At 42.2% G+C, this 15,200-nt stretch overlaps 1 protein-coding gene and 2 non-coding genes across 3 annotated transcripts in view; 1 reads left to right on the plus strand and 2 right to left on the minus strand.

Moving 5' to 3' along the window:
* LOC126095168 (zinc finger protein basonuclin-2-like) overlaps positions 1-15,200 on the plus strand; it is a 330,566-nt gene that overhangs the window by 202,749 nt on the left and 112,617 nt on the right. The gene's annotated exons all lie outside the window — the stretch shown is intronic.
* Positions 11,980-12,054, minus strand: Trnas-cga (transfer RNA serine (anticodon CGA)). The gene has a single exon. It is a non-coding gene; the product is annotated as a tRNA-Ser (tRNA).
* Positions 12,651-12,724, minus strand: Trnat-ugu (transfer RNA threonine (anticodon UGU)). The gene has a single exon. It is a non-coding gene; the product is annotated as a tRNA-Thr (tRNA).

A 15,200-nucleotide genomic window follows, 5' to 3' on the forward strand; every position in this document is an offset into this window, starting at 1 on the left:
CCACGTACTCGCAGCACATTACACTTGTCTACATTGAGATTCAATTGTCATTCCCTGCACCATGCGTCAATTCGTTGCAGATACTCCTGCATTTCAGTACAATTTTACATTGTTACAACCTCTCGATATATTACAGCGTCATCTGCAAAAAGCCTTAGTGAACTTCCGATGTTGTCCACAAGGTCATTTATGTATATTGTGAATAGCAACGGTCCTATGACACTCCCCTGCGGCACACCTGAAAGCACTCTTACTTCGGAAGACTTCTCTCCATTGAGAATGACATGCTGCGTTCTGTTATCTAGGAACTATTCAATCCAATCACACAATTGGTCTGATAGTCCATATGCTCTTACTTTGTTCATTAAATGACTGCCTGGAACGATATCAAACGCCATGCGGAAGTCAACAAACACGGCATCTACCTGGGAACCCGTGTCTATGCCCTCTGAGTCTGGTAGACGAATAGCGCGAGCTGGCTTTCACACGATCGCCTTTTTCGAAACTCATGCTGATTCCTACAGAGTAGATTTCTAGTCTCCAGAGAAGTAATTATACTCGAACATAATACGTGTTCCAAAATGTAATCACATGTCAAAATGTAATCACATGTCAGTTCTAGTATAATATATTTGTTCAATGAGTACCCGTTTATAATCTGCATTTCTTCTTGGTGTAGCAATTGTAATGGCCAGTAGTGTAATATATATGAATCACATAGTAACGTAGCATTGTAATAAATATGGTAATCTCTCACACAGTCATACATGCAATAAACAACTTTGGTATTAATACAGATGATGTTATGTAGCTATTAAATCTTTCAATTTATTGCAGTAGCGAAACAGTGCGTTTGTAAAGCAACTCTTTACTTCAGTGCTATACTTCGATCAACAACCAATATTATTTTAAGATAACGGGTTGTAAGAACTCAGATTCTCTACAGCGTATTTAGTTTTCCGATTGCAGAACGTGAAGGAAATGAGTCATCGAGAAACTACACTTTTAGAAATTCTTCCAATCCATATGTGGCATACAGCAAACCAGTGCGTAACAGTATTAGTTAAAAATAATCTTGGTTGCAATTTTTGATTTTTATTTCTCAACGACGTGTTTCGCCTAATTTATGCATCTTCAGGTTATACCTGCTAAGATAACCTGAAGATTCCTAAATAAAGCGAAACGCGTCGTTGCAAAATAAAACACTACAATTGCAACCAAGACTGTTTTTTAACCAATACTTATAAAAAATATATGACTTAGGTGAACTGTTGTCGTAGGCGTCGTGAATCAGTGGCATATGAACAATTTTCATGGTATCCATTTTCATTCTGTTGAAGTTTTACGTTAATTATTCCGTAGTGGGCAACCTCTTCTTCTGACATGTCCGTATGCATAGATGGCTTATATGCATTTTACCACATGCTTTCCTCGAACACCACAAATGTACACAGCTATACTCAGAGGACTCACAGGGACGACGACCAGCCACACACTGCTACATCATGCCTTCACAATAAATAAAGTCTCTGTGTGCCAACTGCAGTTGCCTTTCAGGCATAATAAAATATTTTACTTACTTAATTTCGTTTTATTATACATTCTGCTGTTTCTTGTGGTAACATTTTAGAAAATGGCTTACAAAAATAATGATATCTACGATTATTAGTCTGTTCAGAAAGAAAAATTGCAAGATTTATGCAAACAGTGTCCTATGCTGTTAACAGGTAGCATTACTCCAGCATATAAGAATGGTAAAAAAAATGGATCCACAAAATTACAAACCAACTTCCTTAACATTAGTTTCCTGCAAAATTCTTAAGCATAATCTAAATTCGAATATAATAAATTTCCTTGAACCGCAAAACCTTCTGTCCACGAATCAGCATTTGGAAAGCTTCGTCAGTGCGCAACTCACCTTTCCCTTCCCTCACATGGTATACTATGGTTGAAGAACAACAGGTAGATTCCTATCATTTCTAAATGTCCGAAAAGCATTTGACACCGTGCCTCACTACAGACTGTTAACGAAGATACGAGCATATGGAATAGATTTTCAGCAATTTGGGAAAGTGTGGTTCATCTGTGAGTGAGGCAGCATACAGGCCCCTAGTCCGGCCCACTCTTGAGTACTTCTCGAGTGTTTTGGAATTTATATCAGGTTGGATTATGGAAAGGCATCCAAGCAATTCAAAGGTGATTGTAGATTTGTAGGTTCGAACAACTCGCAAATATTGTGGAGATACTTCCGGAACTGAAATAACGATCACCAGAGGGAAGGTGACGTGCCTTTCGAGGAAGACGGTTGAGGAAATTCAGAGAACCGGAAGTTGAAGCTCAATGCAGAACGATTCTACTGTCACCACGCACATTTTGCGTAAAGGCCACGAAGATAACAGACATCAGGGCTGATAAGGAAACAAATAGACAGTCGTTTTTGTTGTTTCCTCGCTCTATTTGTGAGGGGAACAGGAACGGGAATGACTCCGTACGGTGCTTGCAAGTATGTATGTAGATGTTGACGTACTTGTTACATTTAGTGAACATTGGCGCGTACATCAACACACCTAAAACAGAATCATCAATGGAAATTAACAAATATACAAATAAAAATTATGCCGTGCCTTTATGTTTCGAACGTGTGTGTCTGAAACGTAGGTTAATATCAGTAACTAAAGCGTCATCACATTCTCCACGCTACTCTACCCTGTTCGTTTCTCTGTACGTCTGCGTAACTTCTCTAAGCCAAATATACTTTAATCTGTTTACTGTTATCAAGCCTTAATCTTTCGCTATAATATTTACCTCCCTCACACAGCACTCTGTCTCCAAACTAACTATTCCTTGATACCTGAGGATGTATCCTATTAACCTATCCCTGGTGTTGATGAGGTTGCGTCGTAAAATTTTCTCCCCGATTCGATTCAGTTCCTCTTCGTTTGTTACCCGATCTCCTCATTTAATCCTCACAATTCTTTTGTAGTGTTACATTTCAAAACCTCCTGTTATCTTCTTGTCTGAGCTGTTTATTATTCACGTTACAAATCCATGTAAGGCCACACTGCAGATAAGTACATTCGTAATAGAAATTGTAACCCTTAAATTTACATTCTACGAAATTTTTACGTTTGTCTTCATCTCTGCATAACTTCCACAACCTATAACCAATGACATTCCACTTCCAAATCGACCACCTCCACACTTCATTCCATCACTAAATTAACTATTCTTTGATCCTATCAATTAATCCATTTCGTGATTTTCTTATGATTTTGTGCCATAAATTTCTTTTCTCTTCGTATCCAATGGGTACTTTCCACTAGTTTTTCTATTTATTCACTTAATCTTGAGCATTCTTCCGCAGTACCACATTTCAAAAACCTTAACTTTTTCTTGTCTGTGTTGTTTATCGTTCACGTTTCACATCCATATATAGCTACTCTCTAGTCCAGCACTCACAGAAAACGACTTCTTAACATTTAAATCTATATTACACGTTACGATACTTCTGTTTTTCTGAAAAGAGTAGACAGCTTGCATTTTACAACACCGTTAAGTCTGTTATAGTCAAATATTTTGCTGCCCAAATACAAAAAATTTTCTACCGCTTCCTGCGTCTAATTTCCTAATCTAATTCTTATTTAATTCGACTATATCCTTTCCCCTTTTTTACATTTTTTGATGTTCATCTTATAACCTCTTTTCAAGTCTCAGCTCCGATCATTCGATCTTACAAGTCCTCGCTCTGTCAGAACTAATTAAAACGTCATGGGGAAAGCTATACTTTTTTGTTCCCGTTGTTTTCAGTCGTCCCTCAGTACTAGCACATCAAGGTCGTGTTGGCTAAAATAGGTCCACACCAGCCATTTATCCGGACAGTTGTCCCAGCAGCTACTGGAGAGGCTGCTGCCTTCTTTGGTAACGATATAGTTGCAAGTAGAGGATACTGTACTTGGGATCTCACAATGTCTTTTGGTCGGTACTTTAGTTTAGTGACTGATACTGGAATCATACGAAGTAATGAGAGGGCAACGTAAGCAGTTTCAGCTATTTTCTGTAGCTTTTGGTGTTGCTAGACATGAGATTGTGTTTTGTGCAGTATTATTGTATATTTCGCGCTCTACACATTTAAGTGCTGCGTAATACACTCCTGGAAATAGAAAAAAGAACACACTGACACCGGTGTGTCAGACCCACCATACTTGCTCCGGACACTGCGAGAGGGCTGTACAAGCAATGATCACACGCACGGCACAGCGGACACACCAGGAACCGCGGTGTTGGCCGTCGAATGGCTCTAGCTGCGCAGCATTTGTGCACCGCCGCCGTCAGTGTCAGCCAGTTTGCCGTGGCATACGGAGCTCCATCGCAGTCTTTAACACTGGTAAGATGCCGCGACAGCGTGGACGTGAACCGTATGTGCAGTTGACGGACTTTGAGCGAGGGCGTATAGTGGGCATGCGGGAGGCCGGGTGGACGTACCGCCGAATTGCTCAACACGTTGGGCGTGAGGTCTCCACAGTACATCGATGTTGTCGCCAGTGGTCGACGGAAGGTGCACGTGCCCGTCGACCTGGGACCGGACCGCAGCGACGCACGGATGCACGCCAAGACCGTAGGATCCTACGCAGTGCCGTAGGGGACCGCACCGCCACTTCCCAGCAAATTAGGGACACTGTTGCTCCTGGGGTATCGGCGAGGACCATTCGCAACCGTCTCCATGAAGCTGGGCTACGGTCCCGCACACCGTTAGGCCGTCTTCCGCTCACGCCCCAACATCGTGCAGCCCGCCTCCAGTGGTGTCGCGACAGGCGTGAATGGAGGGACGAATGGAGACGTGACGTCTTCAGCGATGAGAGTCGCTTCTGCCTTGGTGCCAATGGTGGTCGTATGCGTGTTTGGCGCCGTGCAGGTGAGCGCCACAATCAGGACTGCATACGACCGAGGCACACAGGGCCAACACCCGGCATCATGGTGTGGGGAGCGATCTCCTACACTGGCCGTACACCACTGGTGATCGTCGAGGGGACACTGAATAGTTCACGGTACATCCAAACCGTCATCGAACCCATCGTTCTACCATTCCTAGACCGGCAATGGAACTTGCTGTTCCAACAGGACAATGCACGTCCGCATGTATCCCGTGCCACCCAACGTGCTCTAGAAGGTGTAAGTCAACTACCCTGGCCAGCAAGATCTCCGTATCTGTCCCCCATTGAGCATGTTTGGGACTGGATGAAGCGTCGTCTCACGCGGTCTGCACGTCCAGCACGAACGCTGGTCCAACTGAGGCGCCAGGTGGAAATGGCATGGCAAGCCGTTCCACAGGACTACATCCAGCATCTCTACGATCGTCTCCATGGGAGAATAGCAGCCTGCATTGCTGCGAAAGGTGGATATACACTGTACTAGTGCCGACATTGTGCATGCTCTGTTGCCTGTGTCTATGTGCCTGTGGTTCTGTCAGTGTGATCATGTGATGTATCTGACCCCAGGAATGTGTCAATAAAGTTTCCCCTTCCTGGGACAATGAATTCACGGTGTTCTTATTTCAATTTCCAGGAGTGTATATTAAAGCTATTTGCAATGCGTAATTAATTCTTCAAATAGAAAATTTTATGGTGAGTATTTTTAGAACTGTTTGTATAACAAGTGGACAACTAAGCCATACTTCGTTGGTCGTGCACCATCTTATATTGTGGAACAGAAGAAGTTATTTTATCATGAAGCATGTGATACATGCAAATGATCTAAGTTTCTTTGATGCCTTAACAATTTTCATTTCTCTTAAAAATGGAAATTTGTTTTGGTTTACAATAGATTATATTTCAAAATGTTTTAAACTTGAATGGCAGCACTTGTAGCGCCGGCTGCTGTGGCCGAGCGGTTCTAGGCGCTTCAGTCCGGAACCACGCTGCTACTACGGTCGCAGGTTCGAATCCTGCCTCAGGCACGGATGTGTGTGATGTCCTTAGGCTTAAGTTGTTCTAAATCTATGGGACTGATGACCTCAGACGTAAAGTCCCATAGTGCTTAGAGCCATTTGAACCATTTTGCACTTGTAGGACGACCATCTTCCATCGCGTCGAGGTACATCGTTCATACTAAACATCTTAACTTTCTACTATGTATTTGACAGTATCATGTGGCTGTTAAAAAGTAGGTAGATATAGAAATGACCAATGTTGTAAGGAGGTATGTTATACTGGAATCTTAAGTAGCATCTCACTGGTAAGGTTGAACAAGAAACTGAGAAGAGCCTTGCTGTGAGAACTCTTTATTCACTGTCAACGTAAGAAATGATCACTCGAAACAAAAAAAAAGTGAAGCAAACATCGGCTCTAAAACGCATATCTTGAGAGCTACGAGCAATTTTGATCTTCGATACTGTGAAAGAAATCTAGTCTACTGCAGCCTCTTTGTTCTCCATACTTTGGAAAGTCGTAGTATGGGCCAAAACAAGAAAAAAATGTCATATGTCATGTAAACATGTGCTCTGAAATGCATACCATCAAAAGAAGAGATGTGTTTCAAAGTAGCGAAGATAAACAAGTGCTCATAGCTCTTAAGGTATGCATTTTAGAATACAAGTGTACATTTTTTGTTGTTTTGGTCCATACTACCACTTCCCATCGAAGAGTCCATGTTTACTTGACTCCTTTGTATCGAATGATCATTCCTGTCATATCTCTAAATACCGACATTCACTTCTGAACACTTCGTATATATATATATATATATATATATATATATATATATATATATATATATATATATATATATATACAGGGTGGCCCATTGATAGTGACCAGGCCAAATATCTCACGAAATAAGCATCAAAGCGCGAGAAAAGTGGTCCAACTAAAACATTCATATTTCTTTATGTACTACACGAATATGTAATAAAAAATGGGGGTTCCTATTCAAAAAAACGCAGTTGATACCCGTTTGATCTATGGCAGCGCCATCAAGCGGGCCAACCATAGCGCCATCTGGTTTCCCCCTTCAAGCTAGATGAGTTTTGTTCTGTATAGTTTTTTCGTTTGATGCTTATTTCGTGAGATATTTGGCCCGGTCACAATCAATGGACCACCCTATATATTACTATATATTACTTGTTTGTAACCTAAGAAAGGACATGGTCGATGTCTGTCCCGAATGCGAGCGTGTGGTCTGTCTCTAATGATCTAGACATCGACGGGATTTCTTTTCGGATTGAACTCGTATATCTGAACAATGCTGTCACTTAAAATAAAGGATTTGGAAGTATATACACAGTATGACAAGACTGTTATGACTTGTAGGTCAGATATGAAGTACTGTAAATGGATTTCACTGTCGATAAAATTGTAAAGTACATTAAAGGACGTGGAACAAGTTTTTAAGGCCTACGTGACCATCTGTTGGATTTTCTCACGTGATATTCCGCAGATGTTTGTTTTGCAAAGGAGACAAAAGTCAACAAGCAACACGTCAATACAACAGGTATTTAAAAAGAATTGTATGAAGCTTTTCATTCTGTCAATTTGTCTAGTTTAATAGGCGTCGATCCGAAAGAAGAGAAAGCAAATCTATGAATCTTTCTCTTGCGAATACCTCGAGTTTTGAATAATGTGATTTTAAATTTACATGACAGTTTTATATATATATATATATATCTATATATCACCTATGTACCAATTTCCGAAGGGAAGGCTTTCTCTTGCCAAAAATCCTTTCCTGTGTCTTGCTGGAGTCCCTATGAAACGCAGCACTGTATGTATCTAGGCTAGGAGTTCTTCTACACGAAAAAAGGAACTTTGTAGAATATATTAATGTGTTACTCAGAAAAATGCCAAAGTTACGTATGAGATAGCCTGTGCTAGGGCTGCTGACTATAAATTACCCTCTTGTGTGATGTGTTCATATTACAAAGCTATCTTCAACGCCCTATATATTCGCTTTCAGCTATATAGGTAAATAACGGAAAACTTAAAAATTCCGGGTGGCTGTGGCGGGAATAAACCCAAATACTCCAGAACTTAAGTACAGTGATTTTATCACTACTACGTCTCATGTGGTTTCGAGTCAAAATCTACACAACTAAACAGTAGTTAAGGAATTAGCTAGACGTCAGCCTCTTACGCTAACTGGAAAATAAGATACACACATTTTCAAGTGTGTGTGTGTGTGTGTAAAACTTTTTTTATGGGTGGTTGTGAGTTTTCAAAGGCAAATTATATACATTACACTAATTTCAGGGAGAGATCGGCGTGAATTCCTTGAAGCCCTTTTCTAGTATGTAAATCGAACGGCACAGTCATTATCAATTATAAGACGTACCTTGCAAACATTAGAATTATGGATACAAGTTTCTTTCCGACTTTTCCAATGTCTTACGATATTCATTTATACGCGTCCGCGCATGCCTTACGTTTGCTTGTTTTTTGCTGTCGGCTGCTTTCTTTCTATCGCGTTGTTTCCTGTCACGAGACACGCAGCAGATTGTTTTCCTCGCCCTCTCTTCGGGGACTTCTAATCACCGGCCGTGGAGCGTTGTCCCCGATTGGAAACACACACACACACACACACACACACACACACACGAACGCACGTATGTCAGAAAATGTAATTGTCATCTACACTGCACTGCCAAGAGAGGATAGCTAAGTGTGTGGAGAGTCCTTTCGCCACGTAAACAGCATAAAAAGGACACACTGCAGTCTCCAAAGAAAACTGGCTTGGTCGAGCTTCTCGTAACCAACGAAGCGTGCCCTAATCATTTTCTACGTCTGTAGGCAAATTGCACCGCACCTTAATTATTCGCTAACGAACCGGTCGAGCCTGTAATTGAATGGAACGTCGTCCAAGGCGATGTAAATACGAGTAATTGCCTTCCTTCGTCAAAGTCATTATTCTAACAGTGATTAATGTTATTTAACTTGAACATAAAACCCCTCAGTCAAATGCGGAGTATTTATACACTGGTAGGTAGTGGGGGCGATATTTGAGTGATTAATTTGCACAGTGATCAGTTAAGATTTATTGTCGTAATATTACATATTCTGAAAACTAATATACGACAATTTCATGCCACAGAAAAATATTAATTAATAAAAACATAGCCTCTCTCAGCAGTTTACTTTAATACAAACTGCAATTACGTGCTCTCGCTATGATGACAATAGCTGCCTCCACTCTTTGGTAATATCATTGCTTCTCACACATATTTCTTTATATCTAGCAGAGATTTGTTCTAAGACAATACTTGCAAATATAAATAGCATCAGTCAGGAACCAAACCTGTATCACCATCACCGGTCAAGACAAATCCTAGTATCCGAAGGCGTGGCCAGACGATTCCTTAAACACAACTCATAAAATTCAATCCAATTTATATCCTACGAAAGCTAGCTGGCTAGAACCCAGTCCTAAAGTAGCGTAATCCTCTTTCATCGTTGTTTCGTCAGACTCTCAAGTACTGGACAAGAGGAGACAGCCAGTTTCATAGTATTAAAATTAGCAAGCACCTCGGTACTGACTGACATAGAACATAGCAATTCTATTCACGAAGTTGTATCTCTTTTTATACATGGCTCATCCCGGTAATTCATTTACTACCGAATAGATGCACCATAATTTCGATAATACATGATAAATACACACGAATTCCAAAACAATTCAGTTTATTGTCATGGATTTTCAATTTTTTATCCAGAGACTCTGAAAAGGTCGTACATATTCAATATTTATGGTAAGATGAGAATACAATATTTACATTATTTACATGTTGTTGTTGTGGTCTTCAGTCCTGAGACTGGTTTGATGCAGCTCTCCATGCTACTCTATCTTGTGCAAGCTTCTTAATCTCCCAGTACCTACTGCAGCCTACATCCTTCTGAATATGCTTAGTGTATTCATCTCTTGGTCTCCCTCTACGATTTTTACCCTCCACGCTGCCCTCCAATACTAAATTGGTGATCCCTCGATGTCTCAGAACATGTCCTACCAACCGATCCCTTCTTCTAGTCAAGTTGTGCCACAAGCTCCTCGTCTCCCCAATTCTATCCAATACCTCCTCATTAGTTATGTGATCTACCCATCTACTCGCATCTAATCTTCAGAATTCTTCCGTAGCACCACATTTCGAAAGCCTCTATTCTCTTCTTGTCTAAACTGTTTATCGTCCACGTTTCACTTCCATATATGGCTACACTCCATGCAAATACTTCCAGAAACGACTTCCTGACATTTAAATCTTTACTCGATGTTAACAAATTTTTCTTCTTCAGAAGTCTACATTTTATATCCTCACTACTTGACCATCATCAGTTATTTTGCTCTCCAAATAGCAAAACTCCTTTACTACTTTAAGTATCTCATTTCCTAATCTAATTCCCTCAGCATCACCTGACTTAATTCGACTACATTCCATTATCCTCGTTTTGCTTTTGTTGATGCTGATCTTATATCCTCCTTTTAAGACACTGTCCATTCCCTTCAACTGCTCTTCCAAGTCCTTTGCTGTCTCTGATAGAATTACAATGTCATCGGCGAACCTCAAAGTTTTTATTTCTTCTCCATGGATTTTAATACCCACTCCGAATTTACATAGTTATAAACTATGTCAACAGCAACCATTGATAAATAAATGTAGAAAAAGCAGACTACTGAAAACGCAATGAAATAAAAAGAACATAAAAAAGGATTAATTCAAGTTCGAAGTGAATAACTTCCAGCTTGTGCAACTACATATGTTACTGGCAGCCCCTCGAAGAACTCTAGGTTTGCCGACGAACTACGACTATGCCTGCCCGTAGCACTCCAGTCGCTAGACTATTCTACACTGCTCTGACTGTTATCTACGTGCCCGAGAGTCTCCGAGTCTACGCATACACGTGTGGGTAGTCACTGCGTTATTTAAATATTTCTTTTTTTTTTTTATTAAGGTCTGAATGTAGTTTGAAGTTTCTCTTAATTACATTAATATGTTCCCCGCAGTCTCTATCATGGATAAAACGCTTCTTGTGACATTCTGGTATTCTGAGCTTCTTGTGACATTCTGGTATTCTGAGCTTCCACTTAATCTTACAGACTGGAACTTTAGCAGTTGCCTTCTAAATATTCCATGTTTAATCATTTTAACTGTAGTTCTAAAGTTCTGGCAATTTACAATTGTTTGTAGATAGCACCATAATTGTGTGTAGTTCTCACCACATGGAAACTGGAGCAGCTGATAACGACATGATCAGCAGAACCTTCCAGTCCACTTTCACTGTTTGGTGTGTCACTACATCCCACTCGTTGCAAATGTTTGAGATGTGGTGGACCGTGACCTGTTAAGAGGGATACCCCACCGCGAGCAGGGATAATGTCGTTCAGTGTCAGCCTGTTCTAACGCTCAGGAATAGGCTGTATCCTCGCCCTGCAGTGCTTCCAGTGTCCCAGTGAGGCTGCCACTCATCTAATTTCCAGGCTCATGATCTCCCCGATCTCTTACACCATCGTATTGTTCCTTCCCAAACCAACATAACACAACGTACAACGATACTCATTGGACGTACCCCTAGGATCACCAGTAAACCGTCGACAGGTTTTGTGCAAAAGGCACCAGTGAGGCTCAGAAGTACGCTCCACGGAGTTCATAGAAAGTATTCTTTTGTTTCTCTCCAGTCGAAGGTGATACGTCGACACTCTGGCAGCGATGTCCACAATGGCGTTGAAGATAGCTTTGTAATATGAACACAGCACACAAGGGTAATTCATAGTCCGCAGCCCTGGCACAGTCTATCGTGTACATAATTTGAGCATTTTTCTGAGTAACACATTAATATATTCTACAAAGTTCCTTTTTCGTGTAGAAGAACTCCTAGCCTGGATACATACAACGCTGCGTTTCATAGTGACTCCAGCAAGACACAGGAAAGGATTTTTGGCAAGAGAAAGCCTTCCCTTCAGAAATTTGTACATACGTGAAACTTCCTGGCAGATTAAAACTGTATGCCCGACCGAGACTCGAACTCGGGACCTTTGCCTTTCGCGGGCAAGTGCTCTACCAACTGAGCTACCGAAGCACGACTCACGTCCGGTACTCACAGCTTTACTTCTGCCAGTACCTCGTCTCCTACCTTCCAAACTTTACAGAAGCTCTCCTGCGAACCTTGCAGAATTAGCACTCCTGAAAGAAAGGATATTGCGGAGACATGGCTTAGCCACAGCCTGGGGGATGTTTCCAGAATGAGACATATGTGATTTGTTAGACAGTCAGTTTGTTGTCGGTGTACCAGCGCTGCATCTGAGCAAGCACATCATTCGTCTTTTCCTCGAGTCTCTCCCTGGAATCTGCAGACGCAACTACTACTATGTCATCCGCCTATGCAACAAAACCTTCATTAGTGTCTGTCTCGTCTAACATGTAATAGGAATCCAATACAAAGATCGCAGGACAATGGACCGTCTGCACAGCCTCGAAGACAGCCCTCTGTAATCTTTTTAATTGCCTTTCTCCTGCCGACAAGTTCCTGGTCAACTTATGGTAAATGTCGGACATGTCCGAAAGAACAGATACCATTGGTGACAAAGCAGCTCGTTAGAATGATATTACAATGAAATGAACACCCTTAGCTGCTTTCAGGCGTTGACATACGTCAACGGGGACAGATGAAAATGTGTGCCCCGACCGGGACTCGAACCCGGGATCTCCTGCTTACATGGCAGACGCTCTGTCCATCTGAGCCACCGAGGACACAGAGGATAGCGCGACTGCAGGGATTTATCTCTGGCACGCCTCCCGCGAAACCCACATTCTCAACGTATTGTCAGATGTATAGAGCGTCTGCTATGTAAGCAGGAGATCCCGGGTTCGAGTCCCGGTCGGGGCACACATTTTCATCTGTCCCCGTTGACTTATGTCAACGCCTGTAAGCAGCTGGGGGTGTTCATTTCATTGTAATTTCACTCTTGCTGTAGTCCTGGAACAGCTGTTAATTTAATATTTCATAGTCCTCATATTGTTTTCAGTTGTAAGTAGGCTGTTTATGTTTACTTATTGGCAAAGTTACGTAGCGCTCTGTATGAAAATCACTGGCTGTGCTGTGTGCAGCCTGTGGCTAGTTTGCATTGTTGTCTGCCATTGTAGTGTTGGGCAGCGGCAGCTGGATGTGAACAGCGCGTAGCGTTGCGCAGTTGGAGGTGAGCCGCCAGCAGTGGTGGATGTGGGGAGAGAGATGGCGGAGTTTTGAAAAATGTCATGAACTGCTGTATATATTATGAATATTGAGGTAAATACATTGTTTGTTCTCTATTAGAATCTTTCATTTGCTAAGACTATCAGTAGTTAGTGCCTTCAGTAGTTTGAATCTTTTATTTAGCTGGCAATAGTGGCGCTCGCTGTATTGCAGCAGTTCGAGTAATGAAGATTTTTGTGAGGTAAGTTATTTGTGAAAGGTATAGTTTAATGTTAGTCAGGGCCATTCTTTTGTAGGGACTTCTGAAAGTCAGATTGCGTTGCGCTAAAATATATTGTGTGTCAGTTTAAGCACAGTTATGTACAATTGTTCTAAGGGGACGTTTCACAGTGTTTGAACTGAATGGCGGAAAATCCCTTACTTTATGTCAGAATACTCTGCCGATTTTTTTTCCCCTAATAACGAACTTCCTGTGGGCGCACTGGACTCGCATTCCGGAGGACGACGATTCAATCCCGCGTCTGGCCATCCTGATTTAGGTTTCTCGTGATTTCCCTACATCACTCTAGGCAGATGCCGGTATGGTTCCTTTCAAAGGGCACGGCCTACTTCCTTCCCCGTTCTTCCCTAATCCGATGAGATCGATGACCTCGCTGTCTGGTCTTCTCCCCAAAACGGCCCAACCAACCTGAGGGCCACGTGGTCATCCACCCGAAAACTGTGTGTGTGTTTTATATCCTTTTATGCGTGTGCGTGTGAGTGTTTTGTGATGCGGAAGTAGCACCGAGCGATGTAGCGGATTTAGAGTCAGTTTACAGTAGGAGAACGCGCTACCGGTTACCACTGCACCAGTGGACAGATGAGTTAGTAGGACGTCGCAGGGAGCACAAATATTACGACGGCCTTTGGGACGTGAAATAAGAACGGCGGGACGTGAATAGACGCGTGCTGGGCCGCTAACGGCAGGGCAGCGGATCGGCGTTGCGCAAGCGGGCCGGGCAGGCTCCAGCCGCCGCCTGCCATCTGTCCCTGGAGCGGCGCACCGTGGACTCTTGAGCAACGGGGCCGCGGGTCGGTCGGTCGCCGAATATTACAGGCCGCGCGGCGAGACGTCCATAATTCCGACTTAATGAGATTACGGCAGGCGGCTGCTCAGAGAAGACGATTAGCCCGTGTGTCGAAACCTAACTGCCCCCACACGAACTCCTAAGTGAGCTGATCGAATGCTGGGACAAAATCGTGCGACCTCCATCGCTTGTGAACCCAATGTCATCAGTTTCCTGTAATGCGAGCTCTGTCTGTCTGCGTGTGCAAAGTGAATTATGCTCCTGTGATGACTTCCTGCCTTCCTCCTGGTTTTGAGAATGTACATAGCTACGTCATACCAACAATGTAGCACGTGAAACTTCCTGGCAGTTTAAAACTTAAGAAACGTCCCCTTAGAAATATTACTGAATTACTGTGCTGATAAACCTCTTACATTATTTGATTTTCAAACAGCTGAGCAGAACTGAACGTACTCAGACATTTCGCTCTTTACCTATTCTGATCAACACTAAACTGACACGCAATATTTTTAGCGCAACGCAATCTGACTTTCAATAATCCCTACAAAAGAATGGCCCTGACTAACATTAACCTATACCTTTCACAAATCACTTACCTCACAAAAATCTTCGTTACTCGAACTACTGCAATACAGCGAGCGCCACTACTGCCAGCTAAATTAAAGATTCAAACTACTGAAGGCACTAACTACTGATAGGCATAGTTAGCAAATAAAAGATTTTGATAGAGAACAAACAATGTATTTACCTTAAAAGTGTTCACAAGTCATAATATATATAGCAGTTCATGACATCCAGTCTTACAAATTTACTGTCTCTGATGGACACACGTCCAGATCATCCGCTCTCAAAACTCCGCCATTTCTCTCCCCACATCCACCACTGCTGGCGGCTCACCTCCAACTGTGCAACGCTACGTACTGTTAACATCCAACACTACAATGGCGAACATTCCAACAACGCCAAC

Source organism: Schistocerca cancellata, chromosome 8 (assembly GCF_023864275.1).
Source record: "Schistocerca cancellata isolate TAMUIC-IGC-003103 chromosome 8, iqSchCanc2.1, whole genome shotgun sequence".
Taxonomy (NCBI): Eukaryota; Metazoa; Arthropoda; class Insecta; order Orthoptera; family Acrididae; genus Schistocerca; species Schistocerca cancellata.